Source organism: Sorex araneus, chromosome 1 (assembly GCF_027595985.1).
Source record: "Sorex araneus isolate mSorAra2 chromosome 1, mSorAra2.pri, whole genome shotgun sequence".
Lineage (NCBI taxonomy): Eukaryota > Metazoa > Chordata > Mammalia > Eulipotyphla > Soricidae > Sorex > Sorex araneus.
This window is the reverse complement of record NC_073302.1, coordinates 260,193,185-260,218,108: the sequence shown is the minus strand read 5'-3', so window position 1 is coordinate 260,218,108 and position 24,924 is coordinate 260,193,185.

Genomic DNA, 24,924 nt, shown 5'->3' with positions numbered 1-24,924 from the left:
TACCACAGAATCCACAATGTTTGTCTTACGAACATAATTTTAAGGGAACATAATACACAAGTCAAATACACACATTCCGGGGCTGGAGAGATAGCACAGTGGGTAGGGCATTTGCCTTGCACACGGCCCACCCGAGTTCAATTCCCAGCATCCCATATAGTCACCCAAGCACCACCAGGAGTAATTCCTGAGTGCATGAGCCAGGAGTAACCCCTGTGTATTGCTGGGTATGACCCAAAAAGCAAAAAAAAAGAAAAAAAACACATTCCACAAACTTTCCTTTTGAAATGCTCTGGGCATCACTCATATCCAAAGTTTGCCAATGGTATGTGACCACTGAGTGTACAACCTGTTTGTTTTTAATATATGTTTGTAGTAGTGGTCATGATTATATTATCTTGAATATTAGACATGGGATACATGATATTCTAATTTTTTCTGTGTATAAAATAAAAAGATTGAAATCAAATTTTTGTGTGTATTTTTTGGGGGGGGGATCTGGGCTGGCTTCTGGCTCTGCACTCAGGAATCACTCCAGGCAGGGTCTCTCAGACACATGTGATGCTGGGCACTGAATCCAGAGCAGTTGTGTGCAAGACAATTGTCCTACCCACTGTACTGTTCAGGCCTCTTGTCCGTTTCTTTTCTCCTGTTTTGTTTTGGGGCCACAGCTATGGGTACTCATGACTTATTCCTGACTCTGTGATCAGGGATCACATGATGGGGTTGGGAAAATCACATAGTGTCAAAAATGTAACCTGAGTGGGTCAAGTGCAAGGTGAGAGCCCTAGCTACTGGACTATTGCTTATACCACATTGTTCATTTTTATTTGTCTGTTTTGGAAGAAGGGACTTTTCAAGGAGTGCTCAGGAAGCTAAGGGACTCTTCTTACAATGTCCAGTCAGCCTGAGGCAGTGCTGCTATTCAAGCCCTGTGGTACTGGGAAATTACTCATGCCACTCCAGTAGTACTTAGGCTCCCCCAATGTTTTATCTACTGACCTTTATATAGTGAATAGGTGGATAGGATGGGGATCAGTGGTAGTGGTAGTCATGAGGGTGAGGCAATATAATATGAGCAATCAAACTGGTGTAAGGCATGTACAAAGCATGCACTTTAATTCCAACATTATCAGGCTCTTCTTATTTAGGCCAAGACAGTATAGATTAGGAAAATGAGATCATGTAAGGGATGAGAACATACAGCCTAGTAGTAAAGAGAAAGAAAGTATTACAGTAATTGAATATTTTATTCCTATACAAAGTTGCTGTGATAATAGATAACTTACATACATTTAAAAAAGTTGTTCTCTAGTTAAGCATTGCTGTTAATATTGACCTAGAGATTGCTTTTGTTATATCGCTTCATATACTTGATGATGGTGATGTTGTGACACTTTCTGTCAATGTCTATAAATACATACAAATGAAATTTTCTCATTAGTGAGTCACTGAATAGTGATTAAAGAGTAGTGAATATTGAACTTTTGAATAGCGGTGGAATTTATAAATGGAAGCTCATTAACTATAAGTAGGTGATGAGATCTGTCCACACACCAATAGACTAAAGAGCTAAATCATGAAGAGTTTTTGATCCTGTTAACTTTCTTCATTGTTTGCAATAGTGTTTGATTTAAATTATTAAACTATTATTATTAATAAAATAATAATTTGATTTAAATTATTAACACATTAGATCAACCAAATACATATTTCAAAAATATAGGGCAGTATTTAAAACATTCTTGAACATAAAGGCCAATAGAACTACATGTCATTAAGGAATTGCAAATATTGATTGCAGATACAAAATGTATTGATTGATTGGTATGAAATGACCATTCAAAACTTATATTATAAGTATAAATATAAACAGACCAAAATAAAAAACAAAGTGAAAAAATTTCACTTCTGCTTTTGTTCTATATTATCTCTCAATATCTCATTCCCTACTTAAGACTGTAAAAAAAATATTAGAAGTAAAATGCACTCTTTTTAGTTTCCTCTTTCCATTGCTGTTGTGATGTCCACTGGTTTACTTAAGGCTGGTTGCAATGTGAAGTCATTGCTTCAGATAAGCCTCTATTTATCTATGAAGGGAAAATATATAATCACATGTATTGTCACCACATGTGATTGAATTTGAATTTCACATTGAATTTGAAATTTTTGTTGATGATTTACTAAGAAATTAAGGTGACAATAAGTTTAATTGATTCCTAATCACTTTTCAGTTTGATACAAACTTTATAGTTTACTCCTGATTATTATTTCAAAACCAACTTATTTTTCATTTTCATTTGACATATATTCAGTAATTAATTAAATGATTGATTGAGTGTAAGATGTATATTGAATACTGTACAGGAGTGCATTTCATAGAAATAGAAAAAAAACTTCATGGGGAAGCAAGCAGCTAGACAGAAAATAATACCCTCTCACACCCCCTTTTATTTCCCATTCACTTCCTAGTATCATTCTCTACAGGATTGTACAGTATTTCTTCCAAACAATATATGTTATCGTATATCTTGTTTTTTTTTCACTCAATAAAGCACCGTGAAATTTATTTATATTGCATGTTATTCATTCTTGATTTTGAAAAGCATTACAAAACTTGAATATGATGCAACTTAATGTCTTTTTAAATACTGTTGGGCAGCTGGATAGTTTCAAAATTTAAGTCAGTTAAGATACCACTATTGTAAACATTCTAATTCACTTAGAGTCAACATATAAATATTTTTTATAGAAATGTATTTAGGTGGATATTTGTTAGTCACAAAATGAATTTAAGTAGTCAAGTTTAAAAGATACAACTAATGTTGAAAAATTTAAAAGCAGTTGTACTGCTTAATTTTTCTGCCAGCATTTTTTGAATATTGCTTTATATTTTTACTAATACATACTATAGCCCTTTTTAGCTTTCATTCTAACACTTACAGAATAAAAAACTTTACTTGTAAACTTTATTGTAGGGTAATATTTTAGTATGAACTAATTTAGTTTGGATCACATTTGGCACATGAATTTTCCATAGAAATTATGAATAAATATTTTGCATATTTTAAATTTTCATATTCCAGCCAACATTTGCTTAACTGTTGGTTAGTTACCATGTGTGAGATTTTCACAAAATCATAAATTTATTTATAATTTTATTGCATCTTGATTAAAAAAATGAGGTCTTATAATTTTAATTTAAATTATGTGAATTTTTCTTTTTATGGTCTATTTTTAATATTTCAAGCATATTCTCTATTTGTAATGCATTACAATTTAATTAGTACACTTATTGGTTAACATTATTTATTCAACATCAAGCAATCCTGTATTGTTTCTAAATAATTTACAACAAAGTATACCAATTAACTGTAATAAAAATAATAGAAATAAATCTTTGACTTTAAAAAAATTTCTCTTTACTTTAAATTTATCAGCAGTACTACATCTGGTATTATAATGCATTCGAGAGTTAAAAAAATTTTGTGAAGGCCTGACCTATAGTCTAGTCCAATTTGATTCATATTTATATAGCCTTGAGCTCTTAAACTCAAAAACTATCTTTAGAAGTACATGGTAATTGGATCTCAACATTTCATACTTTGAGTTTAATGAGAATAAATTTATTTCTAAAATATGTCTTTAAAATATTTTTAAGATCCCAGTACTGTTGACTTTAATGTGTTCTTTAAGAAAATATAATATTATACCAGTAAATTTTATTCCTCCAATATACAATACTCTATTGACATACTAATTTTATAAAAGTTAATTATGCTTGTGAAGTTTTAATGGTCACAATATATTCCTTTAGAATTAGGAATTTGTCCCTATGTTTATCTTCTCTTTACTAAGCATTCACTTCTGACTCTAGGTAAGATCTGTACACTAGTCTTAAATTTTCTTAGCGGTTTATTTTGTTTTATGTAGACAATTAACATTTGATCTTCATGGGAAATATCAAACCAAAGTACAGAAACGTTTGTTCATCAAGATGACTAGACTGTACCTTATATAAATGCTCTCAAACAGTAGATAAGGATATGTGCCTCTATCTCTATCTATCTATCTATCTATCTATCTATCTATCTATCTATCTATCTATCTATCTATCTTTCTATATATCTATCACTGTATCACTGTCATCCCATTGTTTGTCAATTTACTCGAGTGGGCAACAGTAATGTCTCTGTTACATTCAGGCCTGAGATTTTAGCAGCCTCTCCTTACTTATCTTTCCCAACAATTGGAGGCTGCTTCAGGGTCAGGGGAATAAGACCTATTGTTACTGTTTTTGGCCTATTAAATATGCCATAGGTAGCTTACCAGGCTCTGCTGTCTGGGCGGGATACTCTAAGTACCTTGCCAGGCTCTCCAAGAGGTATGTATAAATCTTTTATTGTATTTGGGATATGAATACACCATGGGGAACCTGCAAGTCTCTCCTGTCTAGACAATAGACTCTTGGTATCTTGTCAGGTTCTCCAAGAGGGAGAACAAGGCTATTAGATGCCGCGATGCCGCAAAGCTTCTTAGACCTTGGTCTTATAGTCTGTGGATGTTGGCTGTTGGTGGGGTTACACAGTGCGGGGGACAGCTGGTGGGTGTAGCTGCCAAGCTACTGGAAAATGAAGGGTCTGGATGGAGAAAGCCCATTCCCAATCCAAGAAGGCTTGGGGATCTCAGCCCTGGTTCCCACACACCTGGGTTCCTCTCCTGGCCCCTTCATGCATGAGGCTCATCCGAACGTGTGGAGAATGGCCTTGTGCATGGCTGTGACTGGGTTCTGGAAATCTTCAACTGTCAAGGTTCTGCTTGGGGCGGGGAGGGAAAGGCAACCCGTCTCCTCCAAGGGGCCCTGGTGAAGGCAGTCAGGCGTTGGGGGCAAGAGACTCTGAGTCGCTTGCTCTATTCTGGGAGGTTGATCTTATAGTATCTGGATGTTGGTCATTGGTGGGGTTACATGGTGCCAGTTATGAAAGCAGAAAACATTGGGCTTGAGAGATAACACAGTGTGTAGGATGTTTGACTTGCCCTTTGCCAGTCTGTGTTCCATCTCCAGTACCTCTATGGTACCCTGATCCTCATTAGCTGTTTTACCTGAGTGCAAAGCTAGGAGTAAGCCCTGTGCATACCCAGATCAGGCTCAAAAGAAAATAATGAAGAAATTAACAAATGTACTAAAATTTTGAATGGGTGGGAATATAACTGGTATATAACAAAGCTAACTTGGTCAGCTTTTGCTAAGTTGTAATTTATGGATCATTTAATAAATCAAATTTTAGAGGCTTTCACATTTTCACAAAGTAACAAAAAAGACAAAATAATAGTGAAATAACATTAAACACATAAATATTTCTACATTTATAATTTTAATTATATTTGCATAGTTATTAGAAAACTCTATTATAGTTTTATCTCTGTTTCCATAGAATACATATGAATTTTGAAGTTGTGTGAATAGAAAAAATATTCAAAATATGGTACCATCATTATGATTTTAAAACAACTAAATTTCTGAAGCTTCCATTGCGTTTATAGGGTTACAGACATCAAACACTTGCAAATAATTAATTTGTGTAAATATAATAATATATATGGATTGTGAGTTTCATAAAACAGTAGGTGTGTAGGACTTGAACATTTGGTGGCCAAGAACTGTTTCCCTCACCAGCCCATAGCAAAGGACCTGGGAACAGACAAACTAGAGCAACTGAGCCCCAGGCTAGTTAGTATTCAGTTTATTTCTCCCTATACCCCAAAGTAGTTTGATCTCTCCCCTTACAGTATAATAATTTCTTCTCCTTTCTCACCTGCAGATTTTGACCTCTTCCGCATAATCATTTCTCCTTTTTCCCCATCATTGTCTCATTGTAGTGGTCGTCATCATAGTTCCCTATCTCCCCATTTCCTTAGCCTCATTTCACTTCTTCTCTTGCATTATATTAAATTCTCTTCCTTTCTCCATCATAGTCCCTTTGTTTCCCTTATCCTTACTTAACTCATCCTCTCTTCCCATTACAGTATAGTTATATAGTAATCATGAAGGGTAGGGGTACACATAGATGGGATTGAACATTGTCATAACAACAAACAGATGTAAAGCCATTCCTTCAGGTGAAGTTTTAGGACATTATCTCCAGGACAAAATCTCATATGAGGGTACAGCAGTTTAGATTACTAGGCGATCCACTTAAGCATGGGATTCCACCTAGGGTGTATTGCTTTCTCCTTTCCTAAGCTAGTAATCCATTTAAACAATCATAGTAAGCTTACTTCTTACTAATACTTCTATGCATTTTGTATGAACACAAGAAGAGATATATTAAGCTTAAAGGTTGGTTCTTCCTAGGGACATCTTGCTATATATCCCAGACTACAGTCCTAAGGCCAGGTTAGTCTTTCCTAACCCTAGCAGGGTCCTTATTCAGTTACTTCTTTTTTGGATCATAACAGTGTTTGTCCATGTTTGTGCTCATAAATTGTCATACTATTTATGTCACTTAGTTTGTCCCCTTTCAATGCTAGGATAGCTTACACCTTGCCCTGAATCCATAATTATCCCTTGCTAGGACCCTCTGGGAGGTGTTAGGAATTAAGGGCAATTCAGGCTTAAGTCAGTAAATATAATGGATTCTCAGGAGTAAATATTATTTGGAGTCAATTAACTCCCATGTTACAAAGCATAACATCAGCTGTCTTAGGTGCCTAAACAAAAAGGGCATTGCTAAATAAACCATGCGAAGGTCATAAAGGAAAGAGAAACGTATAATAGGATCATTAGTGCCTGATTGAATTGGGTGTGCCTTAGGGGCACTGTTGTGGGAGTAGCTCAATAAACTTAAGCTCCCTGCCGGAGGAGCAAGAACAACCTGGTGTTATCTAACAATGGATATTTTACAATTTATTTCTTTTGAAATCTACTAATTTCTCAATTTTGGATCAAATTCTATCGTGTTGGGTGCTTACTCCTAGTCCTGCACTCAGAGATCAATCCTGACAAAGTCTGAGCACACACTAAGCAAGTATCCTACTTGCTATACTATCAAGGTTTTCTTTTGAACTCTTAAAACATGTTCTAACAACAGCTCTAAAGCAAACTATAATAGTTGTTTCTTCTTTTATGACTTTAAAAGTCATGAAGAGTTATATTTCCTGAAATACTTATATGCTATATGTTGCCAAAAGTACATACAAAAACAGCCATATTAACCTTTTCTAAAACTATGCATATAATCATGCACAGGAAACTAAAAATCATGCTAAAAGAATGATATTAAGTCACATTTTCACCCTGATATTTTTCAGAATGCTTAATATTTTTTTCTAAAAGCAGGGTAAACTTGAAAGTTATTTTCCCACAGAGTTTTAGTAATACAAAATTTTGCCCTTTAAGTATGGCAGGGCATTGGAAATCACAAGAGTAAGAATACACAGAATGGCATCATCTGTCATGCCTTTTTGTTGAATGCATTTCATTTTTTATTTTCTATTTCAATTTATCCTCAACTTTCACTTGTTTTAGCCTTGGGGAAATATCTTCACATTATAAAACCCACATACAATCTAGAATGATTGACAGATTCCAATGATGAAGGATCAAAATGAGACCAGCAGGGGGCACATATGTCAACTGTGATGCACAAATATATCCCGATATTAATAGAATTCTTTTATAGATGTCTTACTAGACATACTTTGCATTGAAGCCTAATTTATTTAAATCTGGGAAAATACATCAGGAAGGGAAAAAGTAAATAAGAATGAAGGAAAACTGAAGAGGTGAAGAGCGTTGATGGAAAAGGACTGGGTGACAATATGAAGATGTGTTGCACTGAAACTGAATATGACAACCGAAGATTCTTTCAATATTTCTTGAAAGACAGCATGATCAATAATAGAAAAGTTTGGACCACTAAGGGATAATGAAAAGAACTCAATAATAGAAGAATGGAATCTGAATAGAAATAAGTTTGTTTTCCCCTTTAAGATTGCCAGGAAGTAAGTTGAAGATAAGATAACAGAACTGAAAACAAAGCTTCATAGAAGCAGCATGAATATTTTTTCTTTAAAATAAATGCATGCCGTTTAAGACAAATATTGATTAGCATACTGAAAACATCTCAATCATTAATGCATGAGCATATGTCAAATGTTTTTCTAAGAAGCTATGAATGTAGAGTCATTGTTAGTTAACAAAGTAAGTGCACTAGTCTTAATTGGTAGGAATATTTACAAAGCGTTTTATGTCATCTGTAGTAATTACATAAATGCACAGGGTAATGGAAATCACTATGCAACATTTATTCTCATTTAGCAACTGCTATTTCTTTTTCACTTGAAAAGTAAAAACTATGAATTCTTTTCTGCATTTCAATAAAATATAGGACCTTTAATGTGAAGCTTATGCATAAATTCCAGCAGTTTTATAAAATGATGTTAAGAAATGACTTCAGGTCATTGCTGCGTGGGCCAATAACCCACAGGATGCATGCATCCCAGGCTTGCACTTAGAATGGTCCCACATTTGGTCCAACACTCTGCTATTACTGACTTGAAACTTAATAATTTTTGAGCAACAGTTTTTTTTTTTTTGCAATGGTTACTGAAGATTATATAGCTAGTCCTCCATGCCTTCCTTTAAAGTCAAAAATCTATTTTGTTCTCTTCTTCCACTTTCCACAGAAGCACATTTCAAGAAAATTCCATTGCTAGTATAACTATCTTTAGGATGGATAGCTATTGCTTTCTCTCATTTCCTCTGTGTGGAAAATTTCTGAGGGATACTCTAAATTGTCTAGAGATGTGACATCATATGATTATTATTGTTGCCTAGGGATTTCTCTTTATTGTTTTTCCCAAGCTTTTTATTGCTCTAGATTAAGTTAGGGAACTCAGGGCAACACAGATTTGTGAGAAAATGAGGGACATAATGCTTTTAGAATTATTATGGGGCATTCATTGGGAGACATCTAGGAGGCATTTGGTGAAATAATCTGGAGTTAGGGGACTGGTTTAGGAAGAGTCATCAGCCTTTCTGTTTTTCATGAAGCCATTGTTGTGAATGTCCACAGTAAGAATGAGTGTGCCCAGTGATAAGTTCAAGGCTAGACCCCTAGAAAATGATGACTTTCAGGGTTTTTAATGAAAAATTTGTGCTGCACAAAAATATCATTCAGAGAGGAAGAAAGGAACTTTTGAGAGAATGCCATAGCTATATTTAGATTACGCCTTCTTTCCTATGTCTATGTTGATGCTAAATCATACTGTTTGGCCTATTTTATGACACTTAGCATCTGTTTTCCATAGTTTCTCGATTTTCTTGTGAAAACTCTTTTTTTCACTTTAAATATCAAGGTCAAAAATCACTCATTCTTTTGCTTTTTTATTTTAATTTTTTTGTTGTTTTTGCTTTCCTTCGTAAAAGTGTCAGTGCTAGGCTCCTATTTCTGGCTCTGTGTTCTAAAGTGACTCCTGGCAGTGTTTGGGGGACAGTAAGCAGTAACAGGGACTCAAACCTGACTCAACTGCATGCAAAACAATCTTAATTCCTGTGCTATCTTTCTAAACCCAGATATCACTTATCCTATATTTTGTTATTTATTTTTTTTTAAATTCTACTCAGCATCACTAGATCTTATTCCATGAATATATTCTTCCTTTGTTTTGGCATAGGGACTTTCTTTACATATCTCATTTATTACTAATGAATTATTGATGACTTGTGAGTAATTCTAGTCCAAAAACCACCACGTCTCTTATGAAGTAAGAAATTTGAGTATTATTCCGAATAAGTGGATGAATATATAATGAAAAAAAATAGCATTAGTTGAACTTAGCTATTTGGGCAGATTAAGTGGTTCCAGAACAGAGCCCATGCCTACACCTCTAGGGAACTCACTTTTATATCTAGCAAGTCCGAGTCTACACAGAAATGACAGATCCACAGCACTAAAGGTAAATCTTTGCAGAGTCAACACCTGAGGGAGACACATCCCCTTCCACTTTCCTTTCAGATCTAGGTTTCGGGATGTATATATAAAATAGTGTTGCCTTACACAACTTCTATTTCTGGAAAGCACCCCTCAGTATTCTAGAATCTTTAGAGTAAGCTATTTGTGAATGCCCTTATAGCTCCATGTTTTTGTGTATCAGAATATAGCAAACATATGCACTTTCTTAGAGAATTCTATTGAGCACATTCAATGAAAAGTCCACGGGGATGGGGATGTAAATTTCTTAAAGTCACATGTAGCCTGTTAGTCAAATGAACTGGCAAACAATCATTTCCCACACTGTCTCTGATGGATCATAACATGAGATGAAGAATTTTTGGCAGGTATAATTTCATAAAAGGGGATAACTGTAAACCTCTCTTCCTCTCTCTCAATCCCAGGTGTATGTATGGTAGCGGTGGTGGTAATGGTGGTGGTAGTGCAGTGTGTGTGTGTGTGTGTGTGTGTGTGTGTGTGTGTGTGTACAGGCATGAATATGTGTGTTTCAGGGCGAAAGATAGTATAAGTGTCAGGCAATTAGGATCATATTTTATCAATCAGAAGCTGCAGAGAGCTCTCACTTTGATTGGCACATAGTCACATATCAGCATACTGTTGTACAACAGCAGTAAACATCAGAGACTGTTGATGATCAGATTGTGTTCCACCAGACAAACAATGAATTTGACATCTTTCTCTATCAAGACATTACTCTCATTGAAGCAGTCAGTTTGGAAGGACAACAGACTATTCAGACCGGGGTTAAAACTCACTAAAACACCAGTGATAGAGATGTGATGGAAACTCTACCGGTGACAAAGCTGTGATTAGTACCAGACATGGATATGAAGAAATCTGAAGATGGTTCTGTGCCTGCTTTTCAAGAAATCCTTGCCTTATATCAGATATTATGGAAAAAAAGAAAAAAAATCTCTTTATATGGATGTTAAGCTATCCTTGTGGCAAACTAGATTCAGAAGAAAACCATTAAGGATGGGCTATATTTGTAAGAGTCGTGTCATACTACAAAAGTGTAGTAACAGTGGACATTTTCTTTTCTCTCAAAAAAGAAAAAGCACCCATATGTAGAAATTGTGTGCCCAAGATACCATGCAATAGAGAAAATCAAGTGGTATTCTATGTTTCTCTTTTTCTTACGATTCAGGAAAATATCAACTCTATAAAGGCCTAGTAATAATCATATTCTGTCTTTTTCTAAGGGAAAGAAGCTAGTTTTAAGGAAGAGGCTCAGTATTATAATTTCATAAATGTCTAGCAAATTGAAATTGAAAGACTTTGTCTTCAACTATTGGTGTAAGGCAGCCCTATTTCAGGCTGTGGATAACATTGACATTTCATAGATTAGGATAAATCACGAGATATACACCAGCCTGGCAGTCCCATACAAATACTGATGGTGACAGATGAAACAAACCGTTCAAATCAGCCGAGTAGATCAAACTTCTTGACCAAAACTGCAATCTGAGAAGGTGCAGTCTTCCCCTTCCTGCAAGAAATTGATTAGATATTATCTATTCTTCTGACTGGATCGCTCATTCTGATTAGCTGAATCTACGTTTTACATTTAGAGATGACTACCAAAAATGAAGTTCAATTTTGTGATTTTGAAACAATAATTTGTCAAGATCTAAAAATTATATATGCATATATTTTAAAAGAATGATACTCAGAGTAGATGAAATAAATCATTTCTTATATAATGTAAAAGTTAATGGAAAATTAAATAAGAAAGGAGAAAGCAAATAAACCATGATCTCAAAATATGTAAGATCTAGAAAATCAAAGCAAGGGATATGACAAATCTAAAATACCCTGTAATAAAAAATGCAGAGCTATACGTATCTGCGAGGGACAAGGTCCAATGGTCTGTGGCACAAGGATACGTGTGCTTTGTATTAGTTGTGATATGGTAAAATATACTTTTAAGATACATAATTGTTCCCTAAATCACATAGAGTTATATACATCATCTTCAATTAAAAAATAAAAATATATTCTTCATACCAGTGAAATATTGCATTGCTCATTTTGTCAATATGATAAAATTTTAAGCAGTTTCCAAGTGTAAATATATGTGAATGACTTAATGTGAGGTAAAGTTTGCAGCTGTTTATCACAATTATCTCTTATAAAATCAATTTATTTGTTTATAGCATATCAGAGTCAACTTAACCATTACATTGGGTGTAAGTAGAATTAAAATTTGACTTATTTCTTGGTAACAAAACATAGGATGATAATTTACTCATAGATAAAATGAAAATGAAATTTGGTTAATATTGAAGCATTTGCACAAGAAATATAAAAATGTGATTGAAGAGATAGTTCAGTAGGTAAAGTGCTTGCATGTGTACAGAAAATCCAGATCCAGTCTCCCTCACCAAATGTATATTTTCCGAGGCCTTTCAGGAGTGAACGCTGAACACAGAGACAGTAGTAATCTCTGAGCCCAGCCTGTTATAATTCTAAAATTTAAAAAAACATAGAAATGTGATAATAATATAATATCTTTAGGTAACTGTATTATTATGAATATTATATGCATATAATATCTGTCTACTAGTCACTATGGTGTCATATTTATATCTAGAGAAAAATAGTTCTCATTCTCAGCATGTATATATATATATATTTATTTTTACTTTTAAGTCTTGGTATTTATGTACTCCAATTTCATTAAGTTTTTTTTTTATTCAATTCTCTATAAAGTCATCCTTTCTTTATTTCTATCCCTACTATCCAAACCTCCAACAGGAATATACCGAAGAACTCTCATTGTGTACATTTTATGTTAGAACATCATTCTAGTGATAATCTTAAAAAATTTTCTCCCACAATCAAATTATATTGTTTTCTCCCTAATTTGCACTGTATTACACAGACCTTTATTGGCTGCCTTTTACAATATAGCACAATCCACTGTCTTGTTTTCTTTAGTCTTTTATGTGGTACCTATGGGAAAAACTGAGCTTACAAAAGTGTTTCTAAATATATTTATCTGGACATAATAAAGGAGCAATAAGCTTTTTTCATAAAGGATGAATCTTGGGACAAAGTCATAGTATTTGGCTTGCATGTTGCTAATCCCCAGCACCCATAATGTACCCAGAGCTCATCAGGAGTGATCCCTGAGTTCAGAGCAGGAATAAGCCCTGAGCACAATCAGGAGTGTCCCCTTAACTCCCCCTGCAAAAGATAAAGGATGAATACTTAAGTCTGTACTGAAGGAGGCTCTTTATCGAACAAAGTATGCTTTCCTCATGTATTCTTGGAACCCTTATTAGAGATCCTAAGTCCATAAAAGTATGAATATTTTTATCTTTGAGTTCTCTATTCTCTTTAATAGGTATTGCATCTTTCTTTATGAAAGTAATATGCTGTTTTATTTACCTTTAAAAATATTGAGGGGGGCCAGTGCTCGGCTCCGGCCGGCCGGGTTTTCGGCCCGGGTGCCCATGCCTCTGCAGAGCCGGTGGATGTGGAACGAGCGGGAACCAGAGACAGCTTTAGGAATTGGGGTTCCAGCAAGTGCTTGCACCCATGTATGGAGACTGTGAACTAACTTTGGCTACATGCTGTTCCAGGAAGGGAAATGATTCATTTTCAAACTTAAATCTTCGCGGACTTAATTACTATAATACAGAAACTGTTAATAGAGCTGTATTCTTAGGGGATAAATTCCAACAAAAATAGTGAGTCTGTTTTGAAACTCTAACAACAATAGTGAGTTATGTGTTGAAATCTGGAATGTAATCAAGGTAAAGAGAAAAGAAAGTGAAATTATCACTCACTTACAGGGTGGGTTGGGGGGTGAGGGGTGGGATGTATACTTTTTTTTTTGTTTTGTTTTGTTTGTTTTGTTTTTGTTTTTATTGGTGGTGGAATATGGGCACTGGTGAAGGGATGGGTGTTTGAGCATTGTGTAACTGCGATATAAGCCTGAGAAATTTGTAACTTTCCACTTGGTGATTCAATAAAATAAATTAAAAAAAAATAAAAATAAAAATATTGAAATATTTGTGTAATGATTTCAGTTTTATTCTTCCCTCTGAAAATTATATGCCAATTTGGGATTCTCATTTTTTATTGCTTTATACAAATAATTTATTTATTTTTTATTTTTGTATGTCACTCATTGACCATGCTCAGGTGCCTGGCTCTACACCCATGTGTGGAAATCTTTAGTACTTTTTAAATTATATATAAAAAATAATGCATGGAAGAATGAGTGAAAGACATATCTGTAAGACAAGTAAAAGATAAAGGGTCAGTATCTAAAATTAATAAGGTATTTCAACAAATGAATAGAACAATAACACAATTAAAAAGGGACGAGTGACTTGAGTAAACATTCTCTGAAGAGACATACAGTTAGCCTTAAGTGTCTGAGAAGATAGTGACATTGGTTATCAGGAAATAATATAAAATGATATATCATTTGTCTTTTACTATGATACTTAATAAAATATAATCTAAAATTGTTGGCAATGGCGTCAAGAACAGTAACTCTTGTGTATAGTTGGTCAGAATAAAAATGGTTTAATAGACTATTTCCCTAATATTCAAAGATATGTATTATGTATGTCTTAAATCAAAAATTTCCAAACAGAGAAATGGACTTCATAACTTTAGACTTATTCACTAAATGGGATCATTATCTTCAAGATTAAGCAATACGGTTTTGACCCAAATACGGTCTTGACCCAAAATTTGTTTCTATTGTTACCCTTAAGCAAAAATATCACCATCAATTGATATATGATACACGTTATATAAAACGTATTTTCCCTCTATTACAAATACTTTGAACGGATTTCTCAGAGCCAGAAGTTGCCACAGAATACTGCAGATGTACCTTAACCCCAGTTCCCACCATCAACATCACCTGTTAAATAGATAAATAAAGATGAGAGGATCACACATTTCTGAATGCAGAGCTGTACATTTATCAGAAATAAAATTTATCAACCCTAAGTTGTAGAATTCTCTTGAACTTGTTATCTGATATTTAACCATTAAAATAATTCTTTATGAAGCTAAGCACTGTGTCAACCCATATTGAAATATATTCATGATGCCATTACATTTTAAAAAATTATATGTTACAGAGGTAAAAATATCTCTATATGTTTGGTCCCATGGAGCTCACAGTTAAGAATCAGAATAACTTGAATATAGAAATTTTGAATCAATGTGGAAATACATGAGTGCACTGTTAGAATAATTGATAATGGCATTATTTTGAAAATATGTATAAAGTGAAGCTCTGTTTCAGAAGTCATGTTCATAAAAAAAAGATTTTCTTAATTATTTGTTTGGTTTTGGGTAAAGTTTCTCATGTGGAATAAAAGTATTTTTTATTATTTCAAGATTTATTATTTCAAGATTATTTCAAGATCTCTGTGAATTTTAGGTGTATTGGAGTGATAACAGCACTAGGACTTTTGGATTTTTTTTCAGAAGGAAAACATTCCAAACTATTTGAAAGAAATAATTAGATGATTGGAGCAAAAATAATGATTACAGATTTAGCAAGCATGCAAGCATACTAATACAAGAGAAATAAAAAAATACATGCATTTCAAATTTTTATTCTGAGAAATAATGGAAAAAAACAGAGTCATGTGAGTAAACAATAAGCATTGAAGTGTACTCCTTTCCATGGAAACTATACTTCTTAATAAAGTCAATGGAACTCAGAAGAATCTAAAGAAGGTTAAGTGGATCTTTGTCATAAAGGACACAATATGGTTGTAGTTTGAAGTTTTCAGATAAACTAAAATGAACAATGAATAATTATCATAAAATATAAGTATGTAAATTAGAAGAATTTTTGATAAGGAAATAATGTTCTATTTCATGCAGTTTCAACTAACATAATTTGTAGCTTTCGGTACATATTTTCCTTTCACAACTTCTCATACTTTTCCCTCCCCTTTCCCCTTTACCTCCCATGTGGCCGAGAAGAGGTTAACCTTATCCCCTGCTGGAGAAAGAAAACACTTAAAATAAATCCGTTTTCACAGCCCAACACAAGGGCATTAATTATTGGACATACATTAATAATTTTATTATTATTTCTGGGATTCTGTAACTATGGACTCTCTCAGGGTATATATGAGATACAGAACTGCTAAATTTATTATACTAACATACTGAAAAATTATCAGTGCTACTAAAGGATTATAAATTAACAATTATTGACCCCTGTCTTATCATAATTCTGATCATTTAAGACACTTAAATTTTATTTTGTTTTGGTTACCTTCAGTAAAACCAGTGATTCATATTCTATTAAGACATGTATTTCTGCTATTAGGAAATTGTATCTTTGTCCTCTATAATAGTTTGGTTGCTTTATTTTATTTTTTATCAGACCTGGCTTACTCCTGACTCTGTGCTGAGGTGTCACTTCTGGTGGTGCGTGGGGAGCATATGGAGTGCCAGGGATTTAACCCTGGTTGGCTGCATGCAGGACAAGCATCCCGCTGGCTGCATTTTCTCTCCTTCCCCTCTGTAGGATTTCAATAAATATTTTTAAAGAATTATACATTTAAAAATCTGTAAAATTGAATAAGGCAAGTTTAAATAAAAAGGATGTGTTGACTTTCAATGTCCTTGCTTTAACCTATTTTATCTGAACCTCGAGGTTATTTTTATATTGTTTAGGTACTTAATTTTTTATAGCAAGTGAAAACATATTTGTGTGCCACAGCCTGGAGAGAATTACAGAGAAGGCTGACAGATGATTCTGTCATCACTCTAAATGTCATTAGCCTGGCAGTTTTCTCCAAAGCAAACAAAAGTACATATATAAACGGAGAAAAATTTGATGGCAATATAAATATTTTCATAGAGATGCAATGATATCTTGTCACTCAACCACTAACATTCTCTGCATGCTTTATATTAAGTATATAAATTAATAGAAAACCAAAGTGTTAGTTTATATTCTTCTATATTAAATTCTGTATTCACATATATAAACTATGCATGATTAACCAGTAGCATTACTTGTATTTTTTTATTTAAACATAGTAATGCAAGTTATAATTTTAATTAGAGATTCTTTAAAATAAAAACAAATCGCAATTTCTAGTTAAGTATTTAAACGTTTTAATATAAAATATATTTAGGGACAGAGATATAGCAAAGCATGTAGGGCACTTGTCTTGCAGTTTTACATTTTTCCACAGTAATTTTTATATATTACTATGGAATGATATTAATATATAATATGTAATAATATTACATATTACTATTAATGCACCACCAGAGTGATTCCTGAGTGCAGGCCAGAAGTAACTTCTGAGTGATTCAGGGTGTGGCCCTCTCCTTCCCCCTAAATACAACATAGCTTTAGGAATAAGAATAAAGAATTCATCTACCCCATGAATCTCACTTTGAGACAAACCTTTTCCCTTTTTATATTTTTACTATGTATCAATATTGTTCAAAAATGTGTTTAAAAATGGTTTCCTTAAAAGATGAGGTTATATTTTCCCAAAAAAACCCTCATTTTGTCATTTGTATGTTCACCTTCATCTAAATTTTTTTCCACTTTTTCAAACAAATGAACTCCTTTTGTTCAACAAGCTCAACTTAATTTTTACTGTAATCAAATCTGCATTGACTCCATAGTAGTAGAAATAACATGTCTCTATCTAACATTATATGAAGGTGATTATATAAGGAAATAATCTGAAAGATATTATTCTGATAAAACTCACACATAGCATCATTCTACTGCTCTATTTAATCAAAGAGTTTCCATAATGGGAATGAAGACAATTCAGTGCCTTGACTGACTGTTGGCATCTCTTTCCTTAAAGAGTGCCTACCCCTATCACTGCCCCAGTCTATCTGTAAACACTTCAACTGTAGATGTACATTTTTTAAGTTCAATTAACTATAATTTTCACAGTTACAAAGTTATTCATGATTGGATTTCAGTCATGCAATTTTCAAATACCTGTCCCTTCAACAGTCTACATTCCACAACACCAATGTGGGGACATAAATGCAATTGTTTTCATTGTTTCATGGTATCTGTCATTTAAGTCTAAATTGTTAAGGATATTCTCTCTTTTAAATGTATTATTATTATCACACTCAAGTATAATAAAGTCAACAACTATATATTGATCAGATCAGATAATTAACTTTATGATGGAGTTGAGTATAAAACTGGATAAAAAATAGTAAAAGAGAAACTCTTTTTTATTATTATATATGTAATAATTTTATATATGTATACATATGTATATAATGAATTTCATGCTGCACTAAAATAATAGAAACATAAAGCTTTAATTTTGACCTATACAGATAGGCAGTATATTTGACAAGTTAAATTTATTTAATTAATTCTTTATGTCTGAAAAAATAGGCAAATGATGTATCTAATATGGTACCTGGGACAGTTGTAAAAGTGTTATTAGGGGCTGGAGTGATAGCACAGCAGGTAGGGCGTTTGCCTTGCACATGGCCAACCCAGGTTTGATTTCCAGCATTCCATATGGTCCCCTGAGCACAGCCAGGGATAATTCCTGAGCACAGAGCCAGGAGTGACCCTTGTGCATCGCCAGGTATGACCCAAAAAACAAAAAAAAAAAAAAAGAAAGAAAAAGAAAAGAAAAAAGTGTTTTTAAAGAGTACTATTTAAAATAAACTCGCAAAAGACACATATAATGCTACATTGTAATTAAAAAAGAAAAAATTTAAGAGATTCATACATCAGAAAAAAAAATAATTATAGGAATGACACAAGTAGATTTCTCAAGATGCTCTACATTTAATCCAGGAAAGAATGTCATTATATACTTGAAGTTTGAACACAATATACTTTAAATTAATGACAATGTGCCTAGATTAATCATAGATTTAAATGACTACTATTTTTATTTTTTCACAGAAACAGTAGATTAAAAGAAAGCCTGACTTCTTGCTTTAAACATACCTGGATTTGATCCCTGACACTAAAGTTAATAGAAGGTAATTTGGAAAATTGTCATTGAAAATCAGTGAAAAAGTATGAAAATTTCAAATGATTAAAATAGATCTGCTGGGGCTGGAGCGATAGCACAGTGCAGCACATGCAGCAGACCCTGGTTCGATTCCCAGCATCCCATATGGTTCCCTGAGCACCACCAGAGGTGGTTCCTGAGTGCAGAGCCAGGAATGACCCCTGTACATCACTGGGTGTGACCCAAAAAGCAAAAAAAGAAAAAAAAAACAATAAAATAGATCTGCTATATAATCAAGAAATTCTACTCTATTCAAGACACACAAAAGCATTACTTAATTTTTTTTGCCTGTTTTCACTGTAGCACTATCTTCAAGATCAATATTTGATAACAATTCAAGGGTCAAATAGCAAACGGAGACATTAAGAAAATATGATTTATGTATATAAATATATGCTGGAAAACTACTCAGGTATAGAAAAATATGAACTACTGCCTCATTTTACAATATGGATGAAATTGGAGGCTATCTTGTTAAGTGAAGTATGTGAGAAGGGACTGGAAAGATAATTAAGGCTATGGCTTGCATGGTGCTGACCTTGGTTTCAGATACAGCACTGTATTGTTTCACCTACCCCAGCACTGCCAGCAGCAGCCCTGGAGGCCCTTGGGTATGAGCAGTGTGGTCCAGGTATTCCCAAGCCCTGTGGACCTAACCAGCATCATTTCCTCAGGTCTAACTAGACTGAATGACAGAGAACACCTAGAAGGCTCTTAGACCTCTTAAGTCTCACCCAAAAGAGAGAGATATCAAAAAAACAAAGTACAAAATATTCTCACTTTTCTTAAACTTGCATGAAAGGAAGGAAGGATGAAGGGAACGAAAGAAGGAAGGAAGGAAAGAAGGAAAATAAGAAGGAAGGAAGGAAGGAAAATTGACCAATCAAACCATCATTAAGACTTGATGAATGAATTTAGGTCACTAAGGGGAGTTAGGTGACTGGGAAAAGTGGGTGGCAAGGAGTTAAATGGACACTGGTGGAGGGATATTGACACTCAGGTAGTATACTCTGTGTGGTGATATTATAATGCAAAAATGTATACTCATTTGAAGTCTTGTAATTCAATGTTATAATAATAAAATGTAAAAATAATATCATTGGAATATTTGGGAGTGTATCATCGGAAAACTGGAAAAAATAATTTCTATATCTCGGTAACAAAAAATAATTAAGGATATTAGTAGAGTAATGTCAATTTTATAAATTAGATCTTAGTTTTGCATTTCACTTTTACATGCACTTGTGGAATAAAATTTTCTGATTATTGTCTATGTTTCTATTATTGTCTGGGGTTCAATTTTAATTGAAATAGATTTTAAAATGTAACGATTGAGTTGATATTTCTGTGCTATTTTTGTAAGATATTAGTATAAATTTTGGACCTAATAACCAAAAGGGCATTCTACTACAACTACTGTAACCACTGTACTGAAAAATGAATACCATGATCAATATGTAAATTTTGATAGTCCTAAATCCTCTCATTTTCCATGATTTAAACATTATCATTTAGAAAATTATTTTTATATTTATTTCTCTCTTCATGATAAATAAGCTAAAATACAAAATAAATATGACTAAAGTTAATTTTCTTCATCTAATCTTCCTACTTTTAATTTAAACATAATTTATAAAAGTTTAGATAGTCATATTTTTATTTTCTCTTTATTCCTGCTTATTAACTAATGACAGTTTGCTCATAAAATGAGACTATCCCACAATACTTTATTATCTTTTAGAATATTTTATATCTTTTTCTAACAATAACCTACGTTGCTCACTTGGTTATTTATTTGTTATTTTAACTGTTTTCTGAGTTCTAAAATATGTAGTTGTCAATAGGGACATAAATTTGAAAATAAATGAATGGGTACATTTTGTATTGCTATCGTCTTTCCCTAATAATATGCTTCACCAATCTTAATTACTTCAGTGACTCTCTTAATTTATCAAATTTAACTTTCTTCATTTGTAACTTTGTCAGAATAATTGGATAACTAGGCAATGCATGTACCTAAACAAATTAGACATTTTAATAAAATTTCATTATTCATAGTTCATCATTCAAAATTTAGATTTTTAAAAATTAATTTCAATGATAGCAACACACACTTATCCAATGAAGTTTATTTCCCTCTAAGCTTTTAATTTTTTCTCAATATACAATATGTTCAAGTCCAAATAAATGAAAAAAACATATTTATTGAATTAAACATATGACAAAATTTTCTATGAGAATAGTCAAAACTTACTTGATAACGAAGCATTAGAATCAATGTGAATATAAGTGTCTTTTAGAATTTTCTTTTTAAATTTATGTTTAAACTTACATAAATTTCATGGACTATAGTTGGCTTTTCAGATCGTTTACGTTCATGTCTACGATCATGACAACCTTAAAGTGGTAACTTTATATAGTCTTCTTTGGATTCTTAATCCAAGATATATTAAGCTTTTCTTAGAATATATAGTTTAGAAAGGTTACAAGTTCTTTATTTGCTCTTTTTATCTAATGAAAGATTTCAGAATGCTCTCTGTTTGTTTACAACCCAAGAATGTTTTCTGAGAGTCATCCCATAGCACTACAATCATTAAAAAAGATAGTACCCTAATGTGTTATTTTTTGGGGAGGAATAAGGCCCTAATTTCAGTGAATACTTTTGTTCAAAGTTATAAAACTTCCTCCTATCATGAAGACATGAACACATAATTTCCTTATGTTGTGAAACCAATTAACAAATACCAAAGAACTAAAGTATCCCAAGCACAGATATGAAGAAGTCACTGTCACTGTCATTCCATTGCTCATCGATTTGCTCAAGCAGGCACCAGTAACGTCTCCATTGTGAGACTTCTTGTTACTGTTTTTGGCATATCCAATATGCCACAGGCAGCTTGCCAGGCTCTGCCATGCGGGCGAGATACTCTTGGTAGCTTGCCGGCCTCTCCGAATGGGACAGAGGAATCGAACCTGGGTCACAGCAGATTTCTCTGACAAAACCCTCTAAGCCTTAAAACTATGGTGGGATATGGTGAGTAAACAATGAAATGAAGAACTCACCAAGAATGCTTTACCCAGCTCCATTCTTACTCAGATTTAAAGGAGCAGCACACAGTTTCACAGACAAACAATTCAGGAGCTTCATAGGCTCAAAACTATTATTGCAAGGAAACTAAATGGGCTACTTTAATTCAAGAAAAGCCCCACAAGCACAACAAACTAATTCAGAACTATGAAACAAAACCCCCAAACAATTGTATCTCTGAATATCAATGGCTTATGTGAGTCAATTAATTGATAGAGTGGCAGGGTGAATCAGAAAATTGAAGCCAACACTCTGCTGCCTTCAAGAAACACATCTGGACTGTCAGAGGAAACGCAAACTCAGAGTGAAAGGCTTGAGAACAATTCACAAGCAAACAATACCCTCAAAAAATGTTGAGAACACCATACTAGTATAAAACCACATAGACTTCAGACTGGAGAAGTTTGTAAGAGACAGTAAAGGTCATTTCTTAATGATCAAGGAATCTGTAGATGAGGAGAGACTCACACTCCTAAATGTATATGAACATAATGAGAGATAAACAAATTACTTTAAAAAACTTCTAATAGATTTGTAGAAACACATTGATAACTACAAAATAATGGAGGTTTCCACACTTCTTTATCACCTCTCAAAAGATCAACCATACTAAACTTCATCAAGAAAATCTTCAATTTAAGGGAAAAGTGGAAGAGAGGGGTTTAGTAGATTATATCAAAATTTTCATCCTGTAAAATCTGAACAAACATTCTTCTCCCAGGCATATTGATAATTCTCCAAAATAGACCACATGCTATGTCATAAAGAGTACCTCCATACAATTAAGAGGATCAAAATTGTATCAACTGTCTTTTTTGACCATGATGCACTGAAAATAGATGTGAATCAGGCCCAGAAATATAGAATCAAATGAAGCATCTGGAAAATAAAAAAGTCATTACTGAACATACAGTGGCCTAGAGAGCCAATCAAAGAGGAAATAAAAAGATTCCAGGAAACAAATGAGAGTGAAGATATGAGCTACTGAACTTGTGGGATACAGCAAAATCAATGTTTAGAGGAATGTTTTCAGCTCTGCAAGCTTTCATCGGGAAAGAAGAAAGAGTCCACATCAATAAATTAACCTCACAGCTTAAGATCTTGGAAAATGACCAACAAAAGGAGCCCAAACCAAGCAGGATGAAGGAAATGATAAATTTAGAGCAGAAATCAATGAACTGGAATCCCATAAAATAATCGAAAGATTAATGAAACCAAGAGATGCTTCTTTGAGAAAATAAACAGAATGAACAAACCACTCTTGGGACTCAAAGAAACAGAGAAAGAGGAACCTAATGAACCATATCAGGAATGCAAAGGGAGACATCACAACAGAAGTTACAAAAATCTATAGGGTCATCGTAGATTATTATGAAAGTCTTTAAGGCATGAAACCAAAGAACCTTGAAGAAATGGATAAACTCCTGGATTTTTATAACCACTGTAGGCTGAACCAAGAAGACTTGGAATATATAAACAGATCTATAACCATCAAGGAAATTAAAAAGATAATCAGAAGTCTTCCAAAAACAAAAGCCCAGGCCCAGATAGAGTCATTATTGAATTCTTTCAAATGTTTAAAGAGAACCTACTGCCAAATATTTTGAAGATTTTCCAGGAAATTGAAGAATCAGAAACACTTCCAAAGAGTTTTTTGAGGAAAATATCACTCTGATACCTAAAGCAGACAAAGACTCCACAAAAGGAGAAAAGAAAGAAAATTCCAGACTGTTATTGCTGATGCAAAGATGCAAAGATCACCAACAAAATCCTAGCAAATAGAATGCAACAACTCATCAAATAGATCATACAAAATGACTAGTAGGATTTATCCTGGGGATGCAAGGATGTTTTAACACTTGCATTTCAATCAACATTATACAACATATCAATAAAGGAAATGATAAAAACCACATAACCATATCAATACATGCAGAGAAAGCATTTGACAAGGTCGAGCACCCAGTCATGATAAAATACTCTCAACAAAATGGGAGTTGATGTAGCTTTTCTCAGTATAATCAAAGCCATCTACCACAGACTTTCAGCAAGCATTATTCTCAACTGGGAAAAACTAAAATCTTTCCCTGTAAGGTCAGACACAAGACAAGTTTTCCCACTCTCACAACTTCTACTCAATATAGTACTGGAAGTATTTGTCATAGCAGAGAGGCAATAAAAATGTATCAAGTGCATCTGAGTAGGAAAGGAAGTATTCACGCTATCACTATCTGCTGATGACATGATACTCTGTGTCACTGTATCACTGTATAACTGTTGTTCCATAGCTCATCGATTTGCTCAAGTGGGCACCAGTAAGGTCTTCATTCATCCTTATCACATTCAGGGTCAGGGGAATGAGGCCCATTATTGTTACTGTTTTGGGCATATCTAGTATACCATAGGTAGCTTGCCAGACTCTGAGGTGCAAGATTCTGCATCTCTCTCTTCCGGGAGCTTTGTTTTATAGTCTCTGGATTTTGGCTGTTGATGAGATTACATGGCACCAAGGGTAGCTTGTGGGTGTGACTGCCAAGATAATGGAAATATGGGGATCTGGGTAGAGGAAACCCAGTCCTGATCCGAGCAGGCTTGGAGATCTCAGCAACATGTCCCGCATACCTGAGTCCTCTGACAGTTTCTTCATGGGTGAGGCTCATCTGAGAATTTGGAGAGTGACCTTGAGCATAGCTGTTGCTGGGTTCTTGAGGTTTTCAGCTGCCAGGGCTCTGCTTCTTGGGGCAGAGAGGAAAACTCAACCCGTCTCTCTCTGAGGGTGCCCTGGTGAAGA